Raw genomic sequence first — 6000 nt, 5'->3', positions numbered from 1 at the left:
ATTTCCAAAATAGTACGAGTTTAAAGATTTAATGAAAAACATGTTTCCAAATACCAACAGTTCTAAGCCAATTCCCAACATCAAATACCACCCACAATCTGTCTACGGAGCCTCTAAGTACAACTAAAGAGTAATATGAAAATGCCGGCAACAAGGCCCCGGCTATACCTCAACCACAAAGTACATGAGAAACAAAAGATACATGACCCCGAAATGAAGTGGAGCTCACCAAATCAGTTGAAAAGAGTGTACTGCTATCACTGATCAATGCCACCTGCTGTAGAACCTCCTGCATCCATTAAAGATGCAGCGCCCCCGGCAAAAAGGGACGTTAGTACTGTCAAATAGCACTAGTATGTATAGCTAGAAATCCTCTTTCAAAATAGAATGCCCATATAATCTATACGTGGAACACATAATATAATGTAATTGAAATAACTTGTACAAACAAGGACAACAAAAGGGGGCACCTATTGTCTGCATTAACAATGTGCCTCATTAGACCGTCCTTAGTGATCACATATCATATTATACACTTATGCGTCTCATAGACCATCCATAGTGTTCACATATCATATTATACACTTATGCGTCTCATAGACCATCCATAGTGTTCATATATCATATTATACACTTATGCGTTTCATAGACCGTCCATAGTGTTTATTCATACCGTACATCTATACCTCTTATACACAATGCACCTATGCGTTTCATAGACCGTCCACAGGATTTCATATCACAATGGATTTCATAGCACAATGTACCTATGCGTTTCATAGACCGTCCACAGGATTTCATAACACAATATACCTATGCGTTCATAGACCGTCCATAGGGTTTCATAACACGATATACCTATACGTTTCATCGACCGTCCATAGGATTTCATAACACGATATACCTATACGTTTCATAGACCGTCCATAAGGTTTCATAACACGATATACCTATGCGTTTCATAGACCGTCCAAAGGGTTTCATAACACCATATACCTATGTGTTTCAGAGACCGTCCATAGGGTTTCATAACACGATATACCTATGCGTTTCATAGACCGTCCATAGGGTTTCATAACATCATATACCTATGCGTTTCAAAGACCGTCCATAGGGTTTCATAACACATTGGAAACGAAAGTACAAATACGTACATCTCATAACCTTTCACATCACATAGCACCTAATCCGTACTTTCAACCAATTACAACATCATTATTTCATTGGCTCTCTTGGCGAAACATATGATTATTTATTCATGGCGCAATGGCCGTATTTTATATTCCACACTTTCATTTCTTCCCTTTCATAGATCATTATCATAATTATCAACAAGTGGAATATTCCGGAAATCATAACTTTAAGTTCATTAGTAATGAAGGCTTTAAACATAATCAATTCCTTTCCAAAAAATGAAGTAAAGTGATTGGCAATCAAAGCACAAGTTAAAATCATACACAATTTCCACTCATTAATATGTAAGAATGCAAAGCACATTGAAAATTACTTACAAAGCATAGCATTAGCTAAAACATCCACATATGTACATCACTTGAGTTCATAAACTTTTAGCCGATTATATTGTCGAAGTAAATTTTGGAATAGTTGAGTCAAAGCTCATTCATAATCTTTCTCACATTATTTCATTACATCGGCACCATTGGCCACAAGTATGCCTTTCACTATTGGCACGTTGGTCACACTTTATATCCCCCAATTCACTGATTTCACTTCCAACCATCTTTATAGGTTATCAATAATAAGACATTCCCAATCAAGAATTTAGGTACACATATGAGCAATTAAGAGTCTTAAGAATATTGAGATTTCACATATATTTTGGCATACTATCTTTCATTGAAACATGACTCAAAGCCATAACATATTAATACACAACCCATACTTGGAACATCTATATTTCGACATAAGGCTCATTCGGGATAATCAAATTTATAGGGAATAACCCAGAATATAAGAGTTAGGAATCTTGAGCCAATCATACTTGATCTTACGGAAACATTATGGAATTCAATTCCAAGAGAGAAAGTTTAGCCAACATACCTCAAATTCTTCCCTTAATGATACTACAACGATGCACTACACTAATCAACTTCAATCTACAATAACAATATCCAATGAGACCAATATTAGTAAAAAATCCCATAGGTTCAATGTATTCATAAATTTCATCGCCAAGATTACCATTCACCTTCTCCCTTATTTTCTCAAAAGTACTATTCATGCCATGAACTAGATTTTTATAATCCAATCTTTCAAACCTTAAAACTTGCAACAAATGCTTCAAATACTTCTAACTACTCATATTAAACGAGTTTGAAGCATTGAAATTACCTCTAGTAGATCAATCTTGAAAAATCACAACTTTGGTGATTTTTGTGTTCTTGAGGATTTGATGATGAAATCTTGTATTTGGATGTAAGAATGAGGTTAGAAATCATGTATATTGAGTAATAATCAACCCAAAACATCATTAACAACTTACCTTGGTTGATTGGACTTGATTTGAGCTCAAAATCGTCCCTTCACCTCAAGAACCCTAACCCCCAAATACTCAAAATATCCCCCTTCCCTGACCTTGTATTTATAGGCCCAGATTTCTGGGTTTCGGATGCGGCCCTGTATGCTTCGCATCCCCACTTCACTCCTCTTTGAAGCTCGAATGCGGACCTGGACGCTATGGCAGCACTTCACTGCTAGCCTCTCTTTCGGATGCGGCCTCGGATGCTTCGCATCCGCTTTGGTCATAACTTCTTGTAGGAATATCCAAATGAAAAACGGTTTGACGCGTTAGAAACTATACTCAACAACATTTAATTTGATAGGTCATACACCACATAACCCTTTATATATATGTATTTATGCTCATCCAAAGTTTGGTCTTGTGCGTACTCATTTGGAACTTTAGTCTATCATGAAATTTCCAACTTGACTTGGACTTAGGGCTCTCCCTAGACCCCACATCACTTATAATATGACTCGTACACTTATTATCATATCCAATTGATATCCATCCCATTAATAGTTCTCGTCTGCACACAAAATAATAAAATTAGCGCACATCGACTTTCTTAATAGCGCTTAAGCATTTCGAAATTTTCCGGGGTGTTACATATTCTATGTCAAATTCACTCATTTAGACGGCCCATTTGACCAATCTGCCCGAGAGCTCGGGCTTATGAATGATGTTCCGTAAAGGGAAAGTACTCAACACAGCTATTGGGTGGCATTGAAAATAAGGCCTCAACTTCCGAGCAGCGAATACGAGATCTAAGGCTAGTTTTTCCAAATGTGGGTAGCGAGTTTATGCTCCCGTTAAAATTTTGCTAACGTAATAAATAGGAAAATGAGTACCTTCGTCCTCCCGGGCTAAAATCGCACTTACCTCAACTTCTGAAACCGCGAGGTAGACTAGCAACGTTTCGCCTTCTTTTTGTTTCGAGAGCAATGGAGGGCTTGATAAGTACTTCTTCAAGTCCCTCAAAGCCTGTTGGCACTCCGACGTCCATTCGAAATTGTTCTTCTTTTTGAGCAATGTAAAGAAGCGATGACACTTTTTTGACGTTCGGGAAATGAACCTGCTCAAAGTTGCTAACCTTTCTATAAGTCTTTGGACTTCCTTCACGTTTGATAATTGATCCAGGATATCGTCTATGGCTTTGATTTTATCGGGGTTTACCTCAATTCCCCTTTGTGAGACCAGAAAACCTAGGAACTTACTGGAGCTGACCCTGAACGCGCACTTTATGGGGTTAAGTTTCATGTTATGCTTCCTCAAGATATCAAATGTTTCTTGCAAATGCTTAAGTTGGTCACTTGAATTCAAAGACTTAACGAGCATATCGTCTATATAAACTTCCATGGTCTTTCCTATTTGTTTTTCAAACATCTTATTTACGAGCCGTTGATAAGTGGCTCTGGTGTTTTTCAACTCGAAGGGCATTACATTGTAACAATATGTACCGAAATTTGTTATAAACGAAGTCTTTTCCTGATCTTCCGGGTTCATCTTAATTTGGTTGTACCCGGAATAAGCATCAAGGAAACTCATCAACTCGTTCCTGGCCATGGCATCAATCATTTGATTGATATTTGGCAGTGGAAACGAATCTTTCGGGCACGCCTTATTAAGATCTTTATAGTCTACACACATACAAAATTTTTTGTTCTTCTTAGGAACTACTACTACATTGGCTAGCCAGTCTAGATATCTTACCTCTCTGACCGAACCGATTTTAAGCAAGCGGGTTACCTCTTCTTTGACGAATTTATTTTTTGCCTCGGCAATAGGACGCTTCTTCTGTTGTACCGGTGGTACGTTGGGACCCAAACTCAACTTATGCATGGCTATTTCTGTCGGGATACCTGTCATATCCTTGTGCGACCATGAAAAACAATCATAGTTAATTTTAAGGAATTCAATAAAACCAGATCTGAGCTCGAGGTATAGTCCTGTCCCCAAGTAAGATTTTCTTTCTAAGAATTCTTCGAACAATGCCACTTGCTCTAGTTCCTCTGCCATGGATTTCATTGCATCCGTCTCTTTCGGAACTTGGAAATATCTCGTCACCTGATATTGTTCTGACGACTCTGGCCCTGGAATAACCTCTTCTGACTCGGGAGTAGACGTCGGTTCCTGTAATTGCTATGTCGTGCGCTCCTTCCCTTTGCTACTGGAAACTGAGATTGGATTTATCTCCCTTGCTACCGGTTAGTCACCTCTTATCTGTTTGATTCCTTCGGACGTTGGAAACTTCAGCAATTGGTGATACGTCGAAGGTACAACTTTTATCTCGTGTAGCCATGGTCTTCCTAAGATGAAGTTGTACTCCATATCCCCAACTGCTACTTCAAAGAGAGTTGTTTTCATTACTCCTTCAGCGTTCGTGAGCAGCAAGATCTCTCCCCGGGTCATTACACTCGCAAGGTTGAATCCAGCGAGGAGTTTTGTTGTCGGAATAATGCTTCCGGTGAGTTTAGCTTGTTCCAATACTCTCCATTGTATGATATAAGCCGAACATCCTGGATCCACTAGAACACGCTTAATTTTGAAATCTAACATATTTAAAGAGATTATTAGTACGTCATTGTGTGGTAACAACAATCCGTCTGTATCTTCCTCCCTAAAAGTGATATCGTCCTCCCGAAATCTTTTGCTGTGAGTTATTGATACTTTAGTCTTTTTTGCGGCCTAAAAGATCGCCCTAAAGATCATGTTGATCGTCTGGCGTTGGGTTTCTTCTCCTGCTTTCGAAGATTTCTCGATGTCTCTGTTGCGACCGTAATTGTTCTTATCTCAATCACTCAAGAATTCTTGGACATGACCATTTTTCAATAGCATTGCCACCTCCTCCCGAAGATGTCGGCAAACCCTTGTCCAGTGACCGTTCGTCCCATGGTATTCACACTATAAATTGGGATCCCTCTGGCTGGAATCGGACCTCATAGGTCTTGGGAATCGTGCTCCTATAATGTTCCTCATGGATGAAACTAGTTCCACTACACTAACATTGAAGTTATATTCTGATAAACTGGGGTAAGAAAGATCTCGAGACCCCGATGTTTCTTTATCTTAAAGTGATCTATTGTTTCGACCACGATCAGTCCCTTTGTTAATAGTGGACTTGTTTGCTGCTCGAAAATTTCTACCACGGCTTTCGGTACGTTGGTAGGGCAAAAACCGACCCCTCGAAGTCCGCCTATCCACTCCGTAGTCATCCTTTGATGTTTTTATGTTTTTCTCCCGTCCTTTAGCCGATGATGTAGAACCGACTTATTCATCTTCGATCCTTATCTTTGACTCGTACCGGTTGTGAGCATCTATCCAGGTTGTTGCTTGAAACTCAAGCAGTCTCTCCTTCAGCTTAAGGGAAGCGTCTTAACTTCTCGGATTCAATCCTTTGGTGAACGCTTCAGCTGCCCATTCATCCGGGACGGCCGGGAGCAACATCCTTTCTTTCTGAAATTGGGTAACAAACTCTC

The sequence above is a fragment of the Nicotiana tabacum genome, chromosome 22 (genome assembly GCF_000715075.1).
Source record: "Nicotiana tabacum cultivar K326 chromosome 22, ASM71507v2, whole genome shotgun sequence".
NCBI classification, from domain to species: domain Eukaryota; kingdom Viridiplantae; phylum Streptophyta; class Magnoliopsida; order Solanales; family Solanaceae; genus Nicotiana; species Nicotiana tabacum.
The sequence above is the reverse complement of the archived record's forward strand: the minus strand, read 5'-3'. Positions refer to the sequence as shown.